The following is a 24,877-nucleotide window of genomic DNA, read 5'->3' as shown; positions in this document are numbered from 1 at the left end:
TACTGAAATGTTCTGAGATAGCACTGGGATAATAGAGAGGTAAAGAGCTGGGCCACTGTTAATCATAACAACAACCCACTTAAAAGCTGGAATGTATCAGCAATCTGCTCTTGCCATATTGATTTCACTTAGCCCTTCTGGATGGAATACAAGGGAGATTTTCCAATGTGGAATCAAAACAGATGGTAGGGAGGTTGGGGAAAAAATAGTCTTTCAGTATAATGGAAGTCACAGCAAAGCTTTTTGAAAAATATTATTATAATTTCTTGACAAACAACTGACATAAAGCCAAAAACATCTATTGGTACCATGGCAAGAATCAGTGGCATAAGAACCTTACAGTCTTCAGTGATGTTCACTGGCTGTTTGCTTTTTATCAATGAAGTTAGACCTTACTGAACTGGTGATACGACTCTCTTGTAGGGAAGTTCCTCAAATCACTTTATAAATCAAATGATATGACACCATTGAGTAGATTAGAGCTTCAGGGGAAATCTTGACCTGGAAATGGAATTTTCAAAATAACATTTAATCATAGAGTAAGTGTTTAAGTGTTATATTTTTATAAAAAATGATCATTCATATTCATAACCAAACATTTACAGCAACACCTCATGATTTCATATGAGATTAATACGGAAGTCAAAATCTTCTTCATATTCAAAAAAGATGAAAGCCCAATATCATAAGGAAGCACTTATGGTTTTCTTTATTCTACCTAAAGCATTGGAAGTAACCAGTTTAAACTAGTTAACCATATATAGTTACTAGATTCTATCTCCCTTGTGTATCTCCCTTACTATCCTTTCTTTGATCTTTAGAATTTGAGAGGAACTAAGGCAATTGCTATTCTATGTACTTGCAAAACACGATAGCCTGGTGGGAAAAAAATAGAAATTTTAGTTCAAGGATTTTAATCCAATTCTATCACATATTAAGTCTTTGACCTTAGGCAGGTTACTTAACCTTTTAAACTTTCAATTCCTCATTGCAAAATTGGAATTATATCAAATAATGTTAAAGGTTATTAAGAAGATTAGATACACAATTATATAAAACTGCCTGGATTAGTCCCTTTACTTTCCCTTAGTCTTGGCAAGAAAATACATTCTCTCTTTAAAGTGGGAGTGGGGTTGGAATATTGTCAAGTGGAGATTTTTTTTTTCATCTTTGAAGAGTCTAATGCATTTCTAGTCTTAATACTGGGGGACTGATTCCCTACTAAGCCTGCTATGTTTTTTCATGTGCACCGATGATTTATGCCAGTGGGGAAAGGCAGTTTGATCAGAAATTGCCATTACCACAGGTTGCTTGGGCTTGTCTTTCTGCAGCAATGGAAAAGCAGGCACCAGGAATAAAGCCAAATGAGTAGAAGCAGAGTCCCAGAGTAAATCTGCTTCTGCATCATGGCCAGTAGCCAGATGGCTATGAGAGCATTACTGGAGTCAAAGTAGAAGGTTTCAGGAGTGGTACCAAACCACCTCAAATGTAGGGCAAGCCAAAGACCTAACGCATGTAATCCACTAAAATGAATTCTGAGATACTGAATAAATATTAAGTGTAATTGGCCCATCCTGGAAACTCTTTGCCCTCCACAAAAAGAGGGCCTTGCCTTCTTCCCCCATGCCAAAGCCAACTTTTGGTGACTTTTGGTGCACTACCAAACCATAAATGTTCCCCCCACTCAGCTCTGACACATAGCTCCCAAAGAGATTTCATTCATCTCTTTTAAATGGACATGGAGTCATGTATGTCTAGCAAGATGAGAAGTCATCACTTTCACAACATGATTGACCACTGCCTTAAATCCTACCAGTTTTGTCCCCTCCATTGTTTTGCACTTTATTTTTTCTCTTTTTGCCTTTTGATCTCCTCTTACTTCCTCTTCTAGAGGTTAGTATATGGGTTCAGTTAAGTTCACTGATGCTATAATGTTTGAACTGCAAGGTGCATTAGAAACTATTTAAATTTCCTCATTTTCACAAAGGCCAAGATATTGGGTCATCTATAGTGGTCATATAACTAGTGGTAGAGATAGGAGTAGAACGCAGATGTTTTGAGTGATCTCTTGTACTTAACAAAGCAATGTATCTTCTCCGGGATATGAATCACATAATTTTCTGGGTACTTAGTAGGCCTTCAGCAATAAATATTGGGTTAGTAGTTGTTCAACAAGTAATTTCCACATAAGACATTTGATCTATAAAAAACTAGAACCCTCTGTGAAGTTGATGCCAAATAGAAAACAATCTGATTTATAGGTTAACAATTTCTCCCTGTTTCTTTGGATTTGAGAATGTGAAGCACAGCATAGGTGAGTGGAAAGAGCCTAAGTAACATGTGCTGGCAAACACACAGGCAACAGATTTGGTTTTGGTGGGCAAATTATGGTCGTATTTTTCCCCTTTCATCTTGGCTACCTTGCCACCTCAGAAAGTTCTGCCCTCTGGGCTACAGTGCATTTGCTTATGCGAAGTTTGTATTAAAAACCTGGTTCATCAAAAGAGGAAAAGAAAAAAAGATGATTGTCACAAGGGGAAGGCTTCTCAGAACTGAAGACAAGCTGCTCCTTTCCAACTGAAAATGTCAAACACTTATTCATACGGTTCTTACCAGACTTGATTTATATGAGCAACTGCCAATCCTTAACCTCCCCCTCATGCAAGTGCAAATGGGAAACCTGCTCTTTCAGCCATTAAAATCATGTTAGTTTTGTTGGATATCTTGAATAAAAAATTATTTCTTCCCTCCGTGTGGGAGTTATTGATTGACCCTGTCATTCGCTTTAAAATCTTCTAGTTTCTAAATGTGTTTGTTGTTTACCTGTGGTATTATAAAAAATACGCTTATTTCCTTTATGGTTTTCTAGGAGTTTGGCTTAAAAAAATAAACATTGCTTGCAACCTGACTGATAATTTGAATTCATATTTTCTAAGCCCTGTGAAAATTATAGTCTTTACAGAAAGAGGAAAAAAATCAAAGTAAGATAAAATTTCATGTATATCATGTTTCCAGTAAATAACATGGCTTATACACTGAAACCTATGCATTTTCTTAAGGACACAAATATTTTAAATTTTTTACTTTTGCATTTCCTAAATAATATTTGGCTTATAGAGAAATATTCTTTAAAGAGCATTCCCAGATAATGGGAGAATTACTAGGAAAAATGACATGTACATGATTGGGGCAGATGAAAACAAGGTTTTCAGTGAAAATGAAAAAAAAAAAAGAAGAAAAAGAAAAAGGAACAGGCTTGATCCTACAGAATGAGTCACTTATTTCAGAAAGAGAAGAGGGAATCAGAAAGCATGATTTATAGTGCCGTGGTCCAATAAATCATAGCCAGGAAAGAGTTGTAAGATACAAAACGTTTCCTGTGATATGCCTCTTCAAGCACCAGATTGATAAATCTTCAAAAATTAGTCCCTACCCCCACATGTATATTACAACAGAGAGCTGTCTTGAAATGTCCTGATTCACAACACCTTCATTGTCAAACTAACAAAGAAAAGACCACAAGCTGTGTTTTGGGTTTATTTCATACAGCACAAGGACTAGGAGCCCCAGAAAAACTATAAAGAAACATGCCCCCATTTCCCCACTTCAAAAAGAATAGAAAGATCAGTTATTCACGAAGCAGGATTTCCACTGTCATTATGGGATTTTACTCACAGTATGGAGCACTCCTACAAGAGAAGAATAGAGGATGTTTAATGGCCATGTTCTCCAGGGAAAGCTGGGTCACCTCAGAAGCTTTCCCTCCCAGTACAAATCTTCAGTGCCAAGACAGCCAAAGAGGCAGGGTTAAGTCAATACTGGGATGTCCGGAGCAACTGTCCAATATCCTCAATATTTTTAGAGCATGAATTTTGAACTTCCCAATTTATTTTTGCATTTGCTTTTTCCACATTAAATGACTTTCTTTTGAGACACTTCTGATGAATAACTAAGAACAATGACTTGAGACAGCATATTCAACCACTGTTTGACCAGGAGACTGACCATGTCCTCCAGGATTAGTGAAATCAGACCTGATCATCCAGCTTGGCACTGAAGCATGGAAAAGACTGGAGGTTCCTTTGGAGCTCTCATGCACGTGAATGCAGCCATAGTTGGAAAGGTATTACCACTTTAAAAAACCAGCCACATTTCTCTATAAAGTTTGGAGGATATGACAAATGTTAGAGGGCACCCTCCATAATTTCCTGCGAAGAGTCTCTCTCCACCTCAACGTACGCAGTCTGAACTGGGTTTATTCGGGGAAGCTGCCAGTCTTTCGCATCTCATCAGTTAATGTTATGTGTCACTTAGCATAGCCTTGCAATGACTCAAGTTCATGAGCTATGGCGAAAGAGGGTGCAATTTCCTATGGAAACATGTTTTGTATAGAATGCGTTTTCATCTATAGCATTTTAATAAGTAAATGAAATTAAGACCTCTAATCATAGGAATGCAATTCTTTTCTGAAAATAAACTCAGAAATTGGCATTTTCTAGAGAGAAAAAATGAGCTCAGAATTTAAAACAAGCCTGAATATTCAGCTGAACTATCGTGCACCTGAAATCGTGGTATTTAATTATGTGTTCTTGTTCCTTTAAAATGTGCAGGAGCTAGAAATCTTACAGCTACAGGGAACAGAATAATATGACTGCAGTGGCCTCAAGTACATTTATCATTAACATTCGCCTGGTATATCTTTTTTCTTCCTTTCACTTTCAATCTTTCCCTGTCCTTATGTTTTAGCTGTGTCATTTTATGTGTGTCACTTATAAGGAGAATAGAGCTGAATTTTGGTTTTCTTTTATTCAAACTAGTACCTCTGTACTTTACAGTAGAGGGTGTGGCCCTCTTATACCTTTTGAGATTATTAATATATTTGGAATTATTTCTAAACATTCTATTGTTCTTATTTTTTCTGGTTTTACCTCTTTTTTACTTTTTTCTCCTTTTCTGCCACATTTTTTAATTCAAATTTTTAAATTCCATTCCCCCTACCCCTGCCACTGGTTAGGACATGACATAATCTATTTTCTAGTCTCTTGTAACCATATCCAGTAACTAGGATCTGCTGAGACTAGGTGAAGCACATTGTATTTTTTATTTTTATTTTTATTTTTAAGATTTTATTTATTTATTCATGAGAGACACAGAGAAAGAGAGAGAGAGGCAGAGACACAGGCAGAGGGAGAAGCAGGTTCCATGCAGGGAGCCTGATGTGAGACCCGGGTCTCCAGGATCAGGCCCTGGACTGAAGACGGCACTAACCGCTGAGCCACCCGGGCTGCCCTGCACATCGTATTTTTTAATATCATCATGCTGGTGTAGCTTCAAAGATGATAAGGCCCAATTTTGCTTAAAGAGATGGGGCGTGTTTTGTTAACCTTGTGAAACCAAAGAATCACATGGAGGGCAGAGGAGCATAGGAGAGAAGCAAGTATACCCATTATGCTCCCATACTTGGTCAGAACTGAATTCGTTCATTCAGCCAGCCATGTATTCAAGTGTACTCTTTGCTGAGTGCCTTGCTTGCTATTAGTATATTGCTTGATAATACAACCTAATTGCTTTCTATGCAAGATGTTTATTTCCACTAACTATGGAACAAAGGAACAAAGACATGGTCTGTTCAAAGGAACAAAAACATGATCTTCTATTTATTTTCATCCTCTTGTTCAGTATTTCTCAAACCTAAGTGAGCAGTAAAATCTTGGGGAAGTTGATGGTCATGGGGAGGCCTAGAGATTTGCATTGTCGACAAGGCACTTCACCTTTAGAAGAAGAGGAAGTATGACTATGCTTTCTTGGTCTGTCCTATCAGTTCTGCACACGGTGGTGATCCAAAAATTTTGCCACAGTGAGGCACATAGCTGCTATAGAAGGTGAGTAGAAGTCTAAATTTCTGTAAACCAGTAGTTCTGTTGTTAGTTGACAAGGCTTTCCAAGTGTGGTTTGCAGAATAAAAATTAATCCAAAGTAATAATAGCCATGGTTACATTTGATTGTTATAGCAGTCTGACCCATTTAATCCTATAAAGTTGTTCCAAGAAACTGACTCTCTCAAAATCATCTCTGGCTGAGAAGCTCTCAAAATAAATTATGCCAGGTAGAACGGCATGGGAATCTGGAATTGTGAAAATGTTGCTCACTGGCAAGAAAAAAAAAAAGTACATTAAGAGAATTTCAAGACTTTAATAATGCCACATAATGTCAAATGGCAGCCAATTATACACTTTTCTAAAAGAAGACACATTTCTGTTGGCAGTAAATTGTTTTCCAGACAGAAAGTTACAGTTAAAAATAATAAAGAATGTATTGTTTCCCCTTGTGGGTTTATATTTCAGTTGAAGGGGAAAATGCTTAATGCTAACAAAGTGCCTTTGCTTAGCAACATCCTAACTGCGACTTCTAACTTCCCACAATAACATGCTGGCTGGTATCTGGCATTTGTTTCATCAAGTATTATTTCTGTCTCTGTTTATTGACAGACACACTGAGTTCATCCATTGGTGAGCAGCCATTTATCTGTTGACCTAAGGCTGGCCTCTGTCTCCCACTTGGAGGAAAACACAGAATCTTGTTGCAGCTCAGAGCTAATCTGACTCTGATCTCAAGAGCCCTATCTCTCTAGACACTACTTTTCTGCAAGTTCTCTTAAAACAAAACAAAACAAAACACCTATGATAGTAAACACTAATTCAAAGGAATATCTGCACCCCTATGTTTATTGCAGCATTACTCACCATAGCCAAATTATGGAAGCAGCCCAAGTGTCCATCTACAGATGAATGGATAAAGAAGAAGTGGAATATATACACAGTGGAATACTATTCAGCCATAAAAAATGAAATCTTGCCATTCCTAACAACATAAATGAGCTGGAGAGTATAATGCTGACAAAATAAATCAGTCAGAGAAAGACAAATACCATTGGATTTCACTTGTATGTGGAATTTAAGAAACAAAACAAAAGAACAAAGAGAAAAACCAAAACCAGACTCTTTAACTGTGGAGAACAAATAGATGGTTGCCAAAGGGGAGGGTGATAGGAGGATGGGTGAAATAGGTAAAGGAGATTAAAAGTGTGCTTATCATGATGATCACTGAGTAATGTACAGAATCACTGAATCATGATATTGTACACTTGAAACTAATATAATACTATATGTTAACTATACTGAAATTAAAATAAAGAAACACATAATAAATAAAAAAATAAAAGGCACTCCTCCCCCCCTCCAAAAAAATGAGTCAATGGAATGAGAAAGAATGATCTAGGGATGGAAAACTTCCTCCCTCCAGCACTTCTTACTGACTTACATTAAATTACCATATGATTAGCAGAGAGTGTTGGGTCCAGGGCAAAGAGTGTTGGGTGACTTTGAATGAGTATGGGATATTTCACATTCTTGGTTAGAAATCTGTTACTTTAACCGAACCCCCAGCTGAGATTAAAGCCTTTACCTGATATTTATTCATTGTGTATAAATGATCTATTGTATTGTTTTAAATATATAAAAGCATAAACTTAAAAAATCAAAATACGTAGAGTAATAAATGTTTCCCTTCCCTATTTGTCCCCCAAAATCCACTTCCCTTCCAAAGAGAAGCCTCTGCCCTCATTCTGTTGTAGTGTCCTTCTAGAAATATGCTGTGCCCATATAAGGAATTAATAACTCTTTTGCCAAATCTTTATTTAGCACTCAGTATGTGTCAAGCATTGAATATGGTGTATATATATCAGTGAGGAAAGAAGTCAATATTCCTTTTCTTCAAGTAGTCTACATTCTAGGGTGGGGAGACAGGCAATAGCTAAGATAAGATAAACACGCTAATTTTGTAGTCTAGTAGAAGATGACAATTCTTATGGAGAAAATTCAAACCGAGAATGGTGGTAGGGAGTCTTGGGAAGGTGTAGAAAGGAGTGACAAAATTTAGGGTGCTCAGAAAAAAACTTCATAGCCCAAGTGACATTTGAACAGACTTGGAGGAAGAGAGGAAGTACGTTCTGTGGCTACCAGGGAAGAGCATCCAGGAAGAGTGAGTTTGGCAGCAAAGAGTAGGAAATGGGAGTCCAGGTCTACAGTGGACCAAATCAGGCTGGGATTTGTCAGTGTAATAAACTTGGATTTAATTCTGAAGGAAATAGAGAGTATTGGAGGATTTTGAGCAAAGAATGGTACTATCTGGATTCTATATTGTCAGGATGTCCAGATATCTTGTAGAGAGCAACCTGAAGAGAAGCAACTACTCTCTTCATTGCAGTAACATAGTCAAAAGATTGACCGGTGGCTTGGATCGGGATGGGAGCAATGCAGAGGACTAAAAACAGCCAGACTCTGGATATACTTTGAAAGCAGAGGCAACAAGAATAGACTAAGGCTTGGATGTGGGCTGCAAGTGACTCTAAGGACTTTAGCTAGAACAAATGAAAGATCAGAACTGTCCCGATCTGAAGTAGAAAGACTGAAGAAGAAATAGGTTTGGGGGGAATGATGAGAAGTTCAGTCTTAGATATCCTAGGCTTGAGATGCTTAGTAGACATCAAATTTGGGCACGCTAAGCAGACAGTTGGATACATCAGTATGAAATCAGGGAATAAATGTGAGTGGGACATAAAAATTTGACAGTCAAAGGCAAATAGAAACTGCTCAAAGCTGAGTTTGGAGGAGCCCCCACAAGAGTGAATGCAGATGGAAAAGAGAAAGGGAATCGGGACAGAGCCCCGGGGTCTTGTAACAGTGCCGAAAACCACGAGGAAAAAGCAAAAGCAGTGAGGATGAAAGAAACCAGTGTGAGGTATCCTGGCATCCAAGGGAGGAAAATTATTTCAAGGAGGAGGCATGACAATTTGTGTGTATTGCTGCTGAGCCATTTATCAAGATCGAGGTCAATGGTAATACTGAAGAGAAGAGTTTTAGTGGGACAAAAACGAATTAGAATGGATTTAAGGAGTAAGAAGCCAAAGAGAAACTGGAGAAAATGAGTATAGATTAAGTCTCCTGAGGAGTTTTGCTGTAAAAGAAAGTCAAGAAAAAGAGGTATTAACTAGAGGGATAAAATGTGATCAAAAGGAGCTTTAGGTTTTTTAAATCAGAGAAATAAAAAGCTTTTTTGCTGGTGGTAATGATCTAATAAAGAGGGAAACTGTTTGTATGTTACACAGAATTATTTTGTTGCACACGTGATACAGTTACATGCTAATTTGAACTTTTTTTCCCCACTTAACTACAGTATTCTATCAAATTTTGGTTCTCACTGACCAGAAGATACATCATTATTTCACTGCTATGAAAGAAAAGAAATATTCTACCATTTAAAAATGACAGGTCATTATTTGAAAGACACATCCTGATTTCAAAATGTAAAAGAACAAAAACAAAAACAAAACAAAGACGAAAGTCAGAGCAAAACAAATAAACAAAAAAACCCCATAAACAATGGGCCTTTCATAAACAATGACATGTGATCAGCCTCTTGGCAATTATTTTTTTCCATTTCGATACAAAGAGAAAAGTGTCCTTCACAAAGGGCTGCCGTATATTCCATTTTATCAGTGTACTATAGCATATTAGTAATGATTTATTTTCAATTCTTTAATGCTACAAAAATGCTGTAGTGAGCAGACTCGTATATATATAAAACCATCTTTACCCCATCTCAGTGAATCTGAAAGAGAAATTTTTGGAAGTGCAATTCTAAACTTACGGACAATCCAAATGGCTGTGCATTAGGGTTTTACCAACCTTCAGCAAAGTCTGAGAATGCTTATCGACCACCTTCGTCCAATATGTGATGTTATCAAATATGTTAACTTTGCCAGTATGGTGTGGGAGGCAGAACAGTGGCCTCCCCAAAGATACCCATATCCTAATCCACAGAACCTGTGACTGTACTACCTTACCAGGCAAAGAGGACTCTATGATTAATTGAAGGATCTTAAAATGGGGAGTTTATCCTGGATTATGCAAGTGGATCCTATGTAATCACAGGAGTCCTCATAACTGAAGGAGGGAGGCAGGAGATCAGAGAAGGAGATGGGAAGGGATGTCAGAAAAACAGAGGGCAGAGGGATACAGTTGCTAGCTTTAAAGACGGAAGCCAGCCACCAGCCAAGAATGAAGGTCTGCCAAAACTGGAAAGGCAAAGAAACAGAGTCTCCTCCAGAGATGATGGTTTTTTCTCCTTCCTCCTATACTCTGAAACAGTCTGAACAGCATCAGACTTCTTTCTTATCTAACTTAGTAGAATTGTGCTTTGAAATTCTCTCTCTTATAGAAGTTGGTCTGCATAGATTTTCTATATAGTCCATAATTTCCTATGAATTCATCTTCGTCTGTATTCTTTATTACGTTTGTGTAGAACTGAGCAAAACAGTGTCATAATTTTTAAATTTCTATTGCATTGGTACTCAATGTCATTTTTTTTTTTTTTTGGTAGTTTGCGTTATCCTCTTTTCTATGATTAAGTCAGCTAATAATTTTTTTCTCTGTTAACCAGCTTTTAATTTGCTTGTTAGTTCTATACTTTTTCAATTTTCCCATTCATGAAAATTGGTCTCTATCCATTTTAAGTATTTCCTTTGCTTTTTTTTTTTAAGATTTTACTTATTTGAGAGAGAGAGAGAGAGAGAGAGAGAGGGAGAGAGGGAGAGAGAGAGAGAGGGAGAGAGGGAGAGAGAGAGAGAGAGCATAAGAGAGAGAGGGAGAAGCAGACTCCCTGCTGAGCGCAGAGCCCAGACTCAGGGCTGGATCCCAGGACCCTGAGATCCTGTTAAGTCAGACACTTAACAGACTGAGCCCCTCAGATGCTCCTCTTTTCTTAGTTAGAGTTTAAAATTTTGTTCCTGTTTATAAGTGAATTATTTAGTGTCGCGACTTTCTTTGAGTGTGAGGAGAGGCACGCTACACATTCTGCCCTCTTACACTTTCATCAAGCTCCCCTAGACGTATTTATAATACAGTCTGTTTCGATTTTCTTATTATCTTAAAAACAGTTTAGGGGAAAAATTTAAAATCTCCATGTGGCTATGTTTTTCCTTTGAAATTTTTCACTTTATTTTTTATTTTTTTATTTTTATTTTTTTTTAATTTATGATAGTCGCAGAGAGAGAGAGAGAGAGAGGCAGAGACACAGGCAGAGGGAGAAGCAGGCTCCATGCACCGGGAGCCCGACGTGGGATTCGATCCCAGGTCTCCAGGACCGTGCCCTGGGCGAAAGGCAGGCACTAAACCGCTGCGCCACCCAGGGATCCCCATTTTATTATTTTTGATCAAAGAATGCTTTTGGTCCTAAATCAGCTTTGGTGAATTTGCTGAAGTTTTATTAATGGCCAGTATGCTAATTTTTGCAAATACTTTTTGAACACCTGAAGAAAAAAAACCGTAATTCTCTGTCTTCAGGATAGTAGGTTTGATATATAGTTATGTAAATTAAATCCATCTTATTGTTAGCTAGATTTTCTGTACCTTTAATTATATTTTTTTGTCCATGTGGTCTATTGATAACTATAATAAATAATTTAGAGTCTCCAATTTTGCTTTATATTTCTGGTAATTTTTATAGTGATGATTTTCATAACTTTTTTGTGATCATTTTCATAATGATCTTGATGTAGTATTATTTGGTGATTAGGTCTTCACAGTGGGAGAGTTCCATTGCGAGTTGTTCTCTGCATCATTTCAGTATCATTCTTTGTCTAGATTTACCCTGGATTCCAATTCATCTGATCAACATTGTGGCCAATGCTTTATTTTTGTCTGCATCTGCCTCGGACATCTTTGCATCTCCTGTGACTTTCTTCCTTTGCTGGTCACTTGCTTTTTGGAATCTTCCTTTCATACAGAATGTAAGTGGGTTTTATGTTGTATGTCTGAGAGTCTTCCCCTTAGATGAGTTTAACCATCTATATTTAGTCTTACCTCCTCACATCTTTTACTGCTTATTTTTTAATTACTTGGCATATGGGAGGAGAGAGTACCGGTTCCATTTATTTAGCCCAGAGATCTTGGGAAGTCTGGAGAGAGGCCAACTGGGCCCACTCTTAAATGCCAGGGATGGAGCTCTTGGCTCTTTTTACTGTTTTTCAGAATTCTATATCCTGTGTTCTGACCCAATACCCTTTCTATGTTTTGAATATGTTTTCACCTTTTGTGTTTAATATTCTTCCCTGTATGTTTTTTTCCCCCTTAAGTAGGCTCTATGCCCAGCGTGGAGCTTGAACTCATGGCACTGAGATCAAGGACTGAGCTGAGACCATGTCAGGTGCTTAAGGGACTGATCCACCCAGGTGGTGGATCAGGTGCCCCCCTCCTTTTATATGTTGATGCCTCTTTCAGAGTGAGTGCTTTTCATGAGTAAGAATTATCTAATTGACAATAAGTATGGGTCACTCTTGTGATGAGACTGATAAACATATTACCTTTGTGATAACTTTTAATAGGATTCTGAGCATTTCTGAACTTGCTCATTCCCTTCCCGTGTGTCCATTCCATCAAAGAACACATCAGCCCTTCTCAGGTTTTTTAAATAAAAATAATTTTGTCTTTAGAGACTTTGTGCATTCCTTTGTTTTGTGCTTTAGGTGATTTTCATCACACGTCATCCCAGCTCTTCAAAAAAGTCACGCAAGTAAGTAGCACAATAGAACTTTCTGTCTAATGTACTTGGCTGAGCAGTCTATTCCAATGTGCCATTGAAAATCTGATGACTTGACTTTCTTTGTCAACTTAATATATTATGTTCCTAATTTGAATGAGTATAAATGCCAAAACCCAGCCTCCAAAATAGCCCTGCAGCATCTCAACCTTCAGCTTTGGGGAGAATGCCAGAGTCTGTTCTCTGAGATGCTTCTTAACTGCTAATGATTAGCACCTCAAAGCTTAGAGGCACTCATGACTCTTCATCTGAAAAAAAAAAAAAATACCCATTAGCAGAAGCTACACTGGGGTGTGTGAATGAAGGAAAACAAATTTCTCCAGACACCATGTCTTGGCGAGAGAATCAAATGGGGGGCGGGGGAGCTGTGCTGTCACTTGATCCTTCTCTGCATTAATGCTGCTTCAGGCATTGCTCATTTTAGTTTTGCATTAGCAAATAATCTTATTAAAAAGATGGCCGTGATAACACTGATTGATGGAGAGGAAACATGCCTGGTTTAAAATATCATAATTTATAATCAACTGTGCTTTAACAATGTAAAAGTGTCATTTAAAATGCTGTGTATATTTAATCTATTTCTGAGGGAGCAATTATATCTATATGAAATTCTAATGATTCGAATGTAATGTTCATCAAAGTGTTCTCCATTTTAATTTCAGTCCCCTCCTCTTTAACAAATAGTTGCTTTAATCCATAAGAACTGCATTCTTGAATACTCAATGATTATTAAATGTCAGTGTCTGGATAACGAAAGTGAGGCCAATATAGGAGCAATCATAGTTTTACCATTTGTCACTGCTAAACATCTTTGAGCAATCTATTTTAGAACACTGACCTAACGAAGAGAGTCTATGACCAAGCTAGGAGAAAAGTCTCTCTTTTCCCTTGCAGCAATAGTGCAGAGTATTTCCTTCATCCAACAAATATTTGTGAGGGCCTCCTGTGTGTATGTGTTGCAATGACAGACGGGTCTCTGTCCATGTGGAGCTGTGGTTTGAGGGAAGTAGGCAGATCATGGGTAAACAAGGGGGCTGGACTTTATTTCAAGTCAGAGAGAAATCTCTGCAAGGTGTCAGCAGCAGACTGGCAAGATCTGATTTGCGCTTTGAAGAGGTTAAATCTGACTGTTCTGTAGGCAGTGAATTGGAAGAGGTCTCAGTTGAAACAGGGAGCCATAGTCCATGGCAGGGACCTTGGGGCAGTGGGTGGATCAGAGGGACCCTTGAGAAGGCAATGAGACTTGCTCTTTTGGGATGTGAAGGTGAAAGAGGAAGCCAATCACAGGTGTTTCTGAACTTCTGGCCTGAGCAATGGGGCAGATCTATCTCCTGATATCACTGGGATGGTGGCAGAACTTGCCTAGAGCCCATTACTGGCCAAAAATTTTCCTAGGGCCTGACTTACATCATCTGTGACCTTCATAAAACCTCACGTGGTTTAATACTTTTATCCCCTTATCGCTGACAATGAGACTGAGGGCTGGAAAGGGTTAAGCAGCTTGCTGAAGCCATTTATCTAATGAGTAACAGTGTCAGAATTCAACCCTATTCTGACTTCTTATTTTTTCCCCCCTATTCTGACTTCTAAACTCAGAACCTCCTTTCTTCTCTCCTCTGCCACTCTTGGCATAGTTCTGAAGGACTTTCAAAAATAGGTTTTCTTTCTTTCCTTCTCTTTTAATTGTGTTCGTTCTTATAAGGTATGTCAATAGGTACTGTCTTACTTTAAATATCAATTTATTATAAGATCTCTCAAATTCTATCAGGACTTTGCTAGGGTTATAAAGGCACCTGATTAATATTAAAGTTGATATAGGGGCAGCCCGGGTGGCTCAGCGGTTTAGCGCCGCCTTCAGCCGAGGGCGTGATCCTGGAGACCTGGGATCGAGTCCCACAGCGGGCTTCCTGCATGGAGCCTGCTTCTCCCTCTGCCTGTGTCTCTGCCTCTCTCTCTCTCTCTCTCTGTGTCTTTCATGATTAAATAAATAAAATCTTAAAAAAAAAGTTGATATAGAACACATATAGTATTTGGACGTCTTCCTTGCTAATTGTTTATATCAGCACCTGAATTAAGATAATTTCTAGACTATCAGAAGAAATGTAGCATCCTTAATATTTAAAAGTAGAGAAAATAGCTAAAAGCTGTTTTTATAAAGTCTGTCACAAAAAAAAAGACTCACAATTTTTGTTGGTTTGTTTCATTCTGTTCTGTTTTTGGTAGGGCTGAGGTTGCCAGACCCACAAAAGCAAATGGCTGACCTGGTGACCCAGTTTTGTTCTATTAATGTTTACCTAGTGCTCATTATGTGCAAGGGACTCTATTGGAGTCTGAAATGCCGATCACAAAATTAATTTTAAATGACTGGATATAAGCAGTCATTTAAAATTGGAGGATTGGAAAGTAGCTGGCAAATCCTCAAAAAAAAAATTCTATGATGAAGGGTAATGTGTTGAGCTGCAAGAGGATGACCAGAAGGGAGCCACGGGAATAAATGTCAGGTTCAGTTTGAGGTACAACTTTATTAATGATCTGAAAGAAGATGTACATTAATGAAATTTCCAGATGATACTAAATAGGGAATTGTCAAGCACACCAGTGAAAACAGAGAGATAATATTCTGTACAAAGGCTAATAACAGCAAGAAATAAAGGTTAAGCATACAGAAAAGATCTTACTGCATGAAGTTCTATGTTAAAAACCACCATATTCAACATAAAGAGTAAAGATTCAAAAAATAAATACTTGCTAATTGGATTGAACATGAACCAGAGGTGAAAGAAAGCAGTAAAACAATAAATCTAGAGATTCCAAGGTGTTATATATGCAGAAAATGAAGAGGAAGCTGGAAAACCAATTGCTAACCAAATGCACTAAAAATATTTTGTGATGTTTTGAGTATAGAAATTACAAGCCATTTTGAAAGCCCCTCAAAACTGATAGCAAAACAGAAGACTGAAAAAGTTTACTGAAATAAGCATCTTATGCCATCCAGTTTCTGCTCCATCTTCTTGGTTTTGTAGTTCAGAGGGCAGAATGGCCCATGCCTTCCCCTACTCCTTTGAAGGCAGAGCTTCTTTTTGTATCTATCTCAATTATCTTGAAATAATTCAAGAATAGAATTACTTTTTTAAGTCAGTGAAGGTTCTTTGTTTCAAAGCATCTCTGGGGGTTGGAATTCCAGCCTGAGCGGGCATTCTACTTACTATTCTAGAGGACAGATCTCCTTCCCACAACCCATCCCCAGCATGGGCACTGTAATTAACCGGTGATACTAGAAACCTCTTCCCTCCACGTTCTGATATTCTAATTTTATTATTTATTATTTAAGTTTTTCTTTGGATTAGACAATGAAAGGAGGCCTCAAGCCTTGCTCCTCACGTGCTGTGTGTGCATTTTCACAGATGATTCACAGTGCTTGTTAAGTCATGTATTACTCACCTAAGGATAAAAACTCACAATTTGATATTAAGCAAATCTTTTGCTCTCTCTCTCTTTTACACTACACCAAATAAAGGAGGTAATAATTTTCATTACCATTACCAATCTGATTCATAGTTTGGTTGTAAGATGAATGGTAGAAGGCACTTTTTTAAAAAACAGAATTAGTTTTTACTTAGCAACTATAATATGCTGAGCCCTTTGCTCATAATAGCTCCTTTATGCTCCATAACAATCTTATGACATAAACATAACTGATTCCATTTTTAGAAAGTACTTCATTTAATAAGATCCAGAAAGAAAATTGTGGTTTTCCCTTGAATATGATAAGGGACCAGGGGCAATCCATTAAAATCTTAATTGTGGGAAGGTGCCATGTTCACTGGGTTCCCAGATAAAGCTTTTCAACATGTGAGCTTGTCATATAATGAGAATGGTTACAAAAAAAGAAGCTGAGAACATTGACCTTATAACATTGAAAATAACTCACTATTATATTTATACTTTGTATGGTGTAACATTTAGAAAATACTCAAACAGTAGGTAGGTGGCCTTTCCTTTTAGGAGAAGATAATTTTAAATATTAGGAAAAAAGAACATTTTTTTGTTAGTATTTAAGGCACTTCTGAGTTATGTTTAATCTCACTGCTAGGGTATCTCTCATCTATATTTTAAGAATGAATGATGCCATGAAAAGTACCCTCCCTAACAGAGATGAGTTGCAACCTGAATTGTAGACATGGTCTAACACAAATTAGGTAAATGGATATAAATATTTGGCTTCTTTCTTCATTCAGTAAGTATTTATTGAGCACTAACAAAAGCAATTTCTCTCGCCTTTGATATTAAAAATATACTTTTATTATCTATTTTTATATTTACAGTATTTATATCTGTGTCCTTCTTCTTTTATTTCACTCATTTATTCAACAAGTATTTATTGAGTACATTTGACCAGACTGTGTTCTTAGGTGGGTACTGTCCTTGCCTTCAAGATTTACAATTTATGGATGAGACAGGAAAAATGGATAGTTATAATCAGTATAGCTAGAAAATATATGTGAGGAAATTACCCAAAACCACATACATGTGAGGAACCTGCCGGAGACCAAGGAAAGAACTACCTCTAAAATTAGAGGGAATAGAACTTGGCTTCTCACCCAGGGCAGGGAACTGTGACTGTTTCTGTAAGTCAAACACTAGATAATCTCAAAATTCATAGGTTATTGAGTAAAATACTATTTTCTGCCTCCCCAAATTTAGCAAAAGACCTAAAAGAATCTATTTCCAAATAACTGAATCCAAGTAAAAGGTTTAAGAATATTTATGAGAATATAAAATATCAGCACCTAATAAGTAAAATGACAATGCTTGGTAGCCACTCAAAAATAATCAGACATGCAAAGAAGTGCAAAATACCACCCATAATGAGAAGATAAGTCAATCAAAATAGATCTAATACAGACCCAGATATTAGAATTAGCAGATAAGGATACTAAAATAGTTATTATAACTGCATTTAACATGTTCAAAATTTTAGTGGAGACATTAAAAATATATAAATGATTAAGAGTTAGCTTTTAGACATGAAAACAATTTATGAGATAGAAATGTGTACTAAATAGAATGAATTCACAGATTATAGATTGCAGAAGAAAGGGTTGGTGAATTAGAAGATATGCAATAGAAACTATCCAAATGAAACAAAGAGGGAATGTCTTTTTTTTTTTTTAATAAAAAGAATATCTGGGCAGCCTGGGTGGCTCAGCGGTTTAGCACCACCTTCAGCCCAGGGTGTGATCCCGGAAACCCAGGATCGAGTCCCACATTGGGCTCCCTGCATGGAGCCTGCTTCTCCCTCTGCCTGTGTCTCTGCCTCTCTCTCCCTCTCTCTCTCTCTGTATCTCTCATGGATAAATAAATAAAATCTTAAAAAAATAAAAATAAAAAATAAAAAGAATATCCATGAGATATCAGACAACTTCAAGAGGCCTAACATATATGTGATTTTAGTACTTGAAGTAGAGGATGAAGAAGCAAAAAATAAAAAAATATTTGGGGAAATATAGTTGCAGCTTTAAACACACTGATCCAAGAAATTCAAGAAATACCAAGTAAATCCTGCCAGAAAAAAAAAACACACACACACAAAAATGAAGAAAACCACACCAAAGCACATCATAATCCAGTTGCTCAAAAAAAGTGATAAATAGGAAATCTTAAAAGTAGTCAGAAAAAAAATACATATAACAAAGAGTGAAAACAATGATTGGAGATTTGTCTTTGCCAGCAACACAAATGAGAATAAAATGGAATAACCCTAAAGCACAAAAAGAATATAGAAACTGGCTACAGTGAAAATATCTTTCAAAAATAAAGGTAAAACATTCTTTCAATAATACTAAAGGTGAAATAAATCATCACTCATTCAAAGAAATGTTAAGAAGTCCTTCAAGCATAAGAAAAGAGATACTAGAGGGCAATATAGATAGACATTGGGAATTAAGGTGTAAATTTTCCTTTTTTAAAAAGATTTTATTTATTTATTTATTTGAACGAGAGAGAGAGCATGATTGGGGCAGGTATGCAGAGGCAGAGGGAGAAACAGTTTCTCTGCTGAGCAGGAATCCTGATTTGGGGCTCAATCCCAGGATCCCAAGATCATGACCTGAGCTGAAGGCAGACTCTTAACCAGCTGAGCCACCCGGATGCTCAAGAAGTAAATTTTTCTTTATTCTGGATGACATTATTGTCTATGCAGAAAATCTAATGGATTTTCCAATGTAACCAATGGGATCCAGAAGGAAAGCTACAAAAAAATAATTGAATTCAGCAAGGTCACATGATAAAAGATCAATATTTAAAAATTCATTACTACTTATATATTAGCAACATTGAGGATTTGAAAAACTTAAAAACTATACTATTTACAATATCAAAATATGAAATACTTGGCCATAAATCTAACCAACTATATGAAAGACCAGCATAATGAATATTGCAAAACATTTATGAACAAAATTTAATGGAAAGTTATACCATATTAATGGATAGGAAGAATCAATATTTTTTTAAAATTTTATTTATTTATGATAGTCACACACACACACACACACACACACAGAGGCGGAGACATAGGCAGAGGGAGAAGCAGGCTCCATGCACTGAGAGCCCAACGTGGGATTCGATCCCGGGTCTCCAGGATCGCGCCCTGGGCCAAAGGCAGGTGCTAAACTGCTGCGCCACCCAGGGATCCCAAGAATCAATATTTTTAAGATTTCAGTTCCCTCCCAACTATAGATTTAAAATAATTCAAATAAAAATTCCAGTAGGCTATTGTGGATAATGCAGCTATAAACATCAGGATCCCTTTCAATTAGTATTTTTTATTCTTTGGGTAAATTCTTGGTAGTGTAATTGCTGCATCATAGGATAGTTCTAAACAGCACCAGTGCCATTGACTGATGAATAAAGAAGATGTGGTTTGTACATTTCTATTCCAAACTTAAAGGAATATTATTCAGTCATAAAAAAGATGAAGTCTTGCCATTTGCAACAACATGAATTCAGCTAAAGAGTATTATGCTAAGCAAAATAAGTCAATCAGAGAAAGACAAATACCATATGATTTCACTCATATATGTAATTAAGGAAACAAATCTCTCTCTCCCTTTTTCTTATTTTTTTTTTATTTTTTTATTTTTTTATTTTTTTTCCCTTTTTCTTATTAAACACACACACACACACACACAGGAAATTCAATGAAGAAAGAGAAGATAATTCTTATCAACAAATGGTTATGGAATACATTGGATATCCTTCTGTAAAAAATTTTAACTTTTATCCATATCTTGTACCTATATAAAAATTAACTTCAAATGGGTCATAATTCTAAATGTAAAACCCCAAATTTAAAAACTGATAGAAAAAGCATATGAGAAAATCTCTGTGGCATAGGTTAGGTGATAATTTCATATTTAATACACCAAAATCATAATCATAAATGAATATAATGATAAATTTTACTTATTCAAAATTAAATTATCCTGCTCTTCTAGATACTGCTAAGATAGTTTAAAAACAAGCCAAATACTGGGAAAAAATCTTAGGAAATCACATACCTGACTAAGGGTTTATATACAGAATATATAAAGAACTCACAAGAGTCAATAACAAAAAGCCAAATAACTCAATAAAAATTAAGCAAAGATTTGAAAAGAAAATTTACTAAAGGTGACATATAAATAGAAAATAAGTATATAAAAGGATATTCAATATCATTAGTTGTTAGGGAAAATCAAACATACAATCAGATATCACTACACATCTGTCAGAGCCTACACATCCCTGATACCAAGAACCTACAGGGGTACAGCTGCTTTGGAAAACAGTTCCATAGTCCCTGAAAAAGTTAAACATGTGCCTATTCTATGATCCAATCATGCCACTCTTAGGTATTTATTCAAGAGAAATAAAAACAAGTGTTCAGGGCTCACATAAAATATTCCCAGCAGCTTTATTTGTAACATCCCCAAACTGGAAGCAACCAGATTATTCACCAATAGCTGAATGGATCAACAATTATGGTAATCTATACAGTGAACCACTACTCAGCTCTAAATGAATAAACTATTGATGCACACAAAATATGGATGAAACTCAAAACAATTATGCCCAGTGAAAGAAAGAAGCTAGACCAAAAAATAAAAGTATGTATTTTATGATTTCATTTGCATGGCATTCTCAAGAAAGAAAACTAATCTCTAGGCACAGAGTAGGTCAGTGTTTGCCTGGATGAGGGTGAGAAGAGGAGCTGAAGGAAGGAATTCCAAAAGGGAACAAAGAGAATTTGGGGGGTGATGGATCTGTTCACAATCTTGATTGTAGTTTCATGGTGCATACATGTGTCAAATTGACCACACACTTTATACTTGTATAGTTTACTATATGCTAATTATACATCAGTAAAACTGCTTAAAAAGTTACAGACATAACAAAAGACCCTATTTCCCTTCTCCCTGCCTCCACATAAGTAATCACTATCAAAGTTGATATGTATCTACTTAGTGCATTTTTCTCACTTTGTCTCCTTCTTTGTGTACCCATTCAATGTAGACTTCTATTTTATGTGTTTTAAGTGTACATAACGGTTAATATAACGTGCACATTACACTTTATTGCTTTAATCTCTCTAGAGTGTTGTGAAGAATATATGAGCTTTGCTTCTGAAGCTGTACTGCCTTTTGGGAAGAAGCCAGTCTAATCCCACGAGGAGAATAAAGCAATGGAAAGACAACTTTTTCTAAAATGGAAAAGTAAGACTACAAAAGAAAGCAAGCAAGCATAGATGTGATGAAGAACTTGGAAGAGCGGAGGCAAAAAGAGGAGGCCTAATAAAGTATTTCACAATGAAACATCAAAAGATTCTTAGAATCATAAAATGGGAATTAAAGGGATTTAGGACAAGACCATTAAAAAGCTCTTTAAGAGGCAGGAGGAAATGACAGTAAGATAAAACAGAAATGTCATGAAAAATGCCTTACAAACAGACTGCTGGGTAAGCCAAGATCATGTTCAAGCACAGAGAGGAGGAAGGCATGGCCAGGAGAGGGTATGGGAAAGAGGTAACTACAGCCGGGCTCTGAATGCACCAGAGGAATTAACCAGTAAGCTGCACCTGGAAGGTTCAGAAGACCTGCAGGGAGAGTCATCTGGGTACCAATGAAAAGCAGATTGTGAGAACAGCTCTGGAGAACCAACATTTATTGAGAGCTTTGTCAGTTAGAATCAGGTTCATCTGTAAGCATCAGAATATCCAAAATAGCAATGGCCTAACAAGATGGACTTGGGCATCTTGGTCTCCTACAGGAGATCCAGAAGTAGGCAACGCTGGGCTGGAAGGCCAGCTCCAAAGTGCTGCTTCAAGCTGCCATCTCCAGCAGCATAAGGGGGGACGTCCTCCATCATGGTCCAGGGATGTCTGCTGGAGCACCCTGTGAGGCTTACAGGGTCGCGGAAGGAAAATAGGGGAAAGAACAAAGGGTGCATACCCACTGTTTCCTCCAGATTCTTGGCAGGTGCTGTCTAGAACTTCTGCTTTCATTTCATTTCAATGGCAGTGATTGTGTGTCACAGACGTATCCAGCTTCAAGGAAGGCTGGGAGAGGCAGTCAGCATTTATAGTGGCTATGCAGCAGCGCAAAATTAAGATTCTTCCATTAAGCAAGAGGAGAACAGGGACATTGGTACGGTTAGCTGTCTTTGCCACAAACCCCTTTAGGCTAAACTTATATCTATACTATATATGTATTCTACATTATATATATAGTCTACATTATACATGTATATGTATTATATATACACAAATGTATATGTACATTATATATTTATACATTATATACTCATTGTACACATGTACAATATGTGTATTATGTAGTAATATATACATATATGCATTATATACATATATGTATATGCATGTTATGTGTGCATACATGGATGTGCATACATGTATACATGGGTATACATGTATATATTTAATCCACACAAAAACCGTACAAGAGAAATATTATTATTCCCACTTTAGAGGTGAAGAAAATGAGGTATCAAGAGTTCAAATATATTATGGAAAGTCACAGTAGGATTAACATCTAGATCTGTCTGGCTCTACCACACATATTCCTTTCACTATTAAAAATGGGAAATTTAAGAGTCATGATCCCAGGGTAAAGATTCTTGAGAACAATATAAAAAAATGTGGTTGCAAAAAGAAGGCAGAAGGCCCAAGCAGAATGATTAAATTTTTTTGAAAAATAAAACAGTGTATTTATAATTTTTTAAATAAGAAATTGATAAGCAATGTCTATGGAACATTTCTGGCCTTTGTTAGTGAAAACCTGAGTCTTTGACATATATTTTGTCTAGCTTCATGATCATCTTACTTATATACCAAATCCCCACATTCTGAAAACCAATTTTTTACCTTAAATCATTTATTGGCAAAACCTGATCCAAACTGATATGAGAGTCTTAAAATCTATTACTTAGTTTCTTTGGTGTGATTATTCATGAGCTTCACTACAGAAATATCAATGAGCCTGACCACAGGGACTCCTGTACACTCCATGGATGCTATGTAATAAATGGTACATGTACAATATTACCTTTACAAGCCTGAAACTTTTTTTTGAGAAATATATCTGGCTCCAAGTGTTCAGATATGGTAACATAGACTATTATAAAAATCCTCCTACTACTGAAAAAAAAACAAATAAGGTAATATCTGTGGAAGTGCATGGGGATGACTTAAGAAATCCCTGTCAATGTGTAAATACATCATTATAGCCTGTGACCAGATGCCCTCCTTTGTCTTTAGCTCAGTAAGTCAGTACCTGAAGTGTGCTGTCTTCCATAAAGAGAATGTATCTGCAAATTTACCTTGAATATAAATTTCAGAGACATTATTATTATTAGACAAATATTGTGATTTATGCTAACATTCTAATTAGCTTGGCTTAATTTGGTTATAGAAAAATCTTCCTCAGAGACAACACTTCATGTGTGGTTAATCCCTGAAGACTCCAGACTGGAACACAAATCACCCGCAGAGGCAAATATGAGGTCATTAAGGAGATAAAGATATAAAAATGCTGTGTCTTGTTCTAAAATAATATGTCTAAGCACCTTGCACTCAGGTGATATGCACCATAAAAACACATAAACACCTTGTTCTTTGAGAGGAATTATCATTAGCCTCAGTACAGAGGCAATCAGCGTGAGAGGGTTTTGAAGAATTTAAAACTTTGCTGCCACTTCTGCTCGTTAATTCACAGTTTCGAGGTCTCCACTATCTGCTCACCATGTGTCTTTGTACAAATTGTATGATTTTTCTTCAGTTCCCGCAGTGGTTATCATTACACAGTCTTTCACTGAGCTCTTACAAAGATACGCAATGAAGAGAGAACAGGAAGATGTGCTAATGTGAATTGTTCTTTTAATGACACTCTTAAACATGCGATATGAATGACATAAAACAGTATTTCCTAAGTGAGCAGCAAACTTCAAAATACTACCAGGCACATCTATATCATCATCTGAGGAGCCAGAGGCCTGTGAAGATACAAGGATTATAAACAAAAGAAGAAAATCTTTATTTCCAGATTGCTTTCGTCAATAGGAGAGACTTCCGTTCACAGGATGTGTTGCTTTTTCACCGTATCAGGATGAGGCTAAAAGCAGAAGATGTAAAACAGAAACCAAACAGGCCGTCCATGGCTTAATCAGTGAGGCTAATCATAATTAAGGAGCTAGGTTAGCTCACCTAAAAAGAAATCTGAGAGAACACAGAAGACCAGCATGCCATTAAAAAGCTCCCTGTCCATTCATTCTTTTCCTGACTCTCATAAACTCCAGGAGAAAAAAAGAGAAAGCTAGTGCCAAGCCCATGGATGGAAGGAAAACAGAATGTGCTTCTCTCGAGGGGAGAGCCCCCCTTCCACTTGCCCCGTGCTTTCAGCAGCTGCAGAAGCAGCCTGCAGGGTTAGAGTCTCTCTGTAGTTCCTTACCACCTACTATGTGCAAGTAGCTAGGAGTCATATGAAAGGGAAGAAGAGAGCCATGGCCTCGTGGAGTTTGTAATCTATTTTTTGGAGAGAAGAGGACAAGAACAAAACAAATTTTATAGAAAGTACACATGAGTGACAACAGGGTCTTAGAACTGATATACAATATAGAGGTTTAGAGGAGAAGCAGAATATTTAGGATGCTTCCAGAAGCTGAG

The 24,877-nt window shown here is 36.9% G+C and overlaps 1 protein-coding gene across 3 annotated transcripts in view; it reads right to left on the bottom strand.

Moving 5' to 3' along the window:
- Window positions 1-24,877, bottom strand: part of HS6ST3 (heparan sulfate 6-O-sulfotransferase 3) — a 640,375-nt gene that overhangs the window by 83,433 nt on the left and 532,065 nt on the right. The window lies entirely within an intron of this gene.

Source organism: Vulpes vulpes, chromosome 6 (assembly GCF_048418805.1).
Source record: "Vulpes vulpes isolate BD-2025 chromosome 6, VulVul3, whole genome shotgun sequence".
Classification (NCBI taxonomy): Eukaryota; Metazoa; Chordata; class Mammalia; order Carnivora; family Canidae; genus Vulpes; species Vulpes vulpes.
The sequence above is the reverse complement of the archived record's forward strand: the minus strand, read 5'-3'. Positions and strand labels throughout refer to the sequence as shown.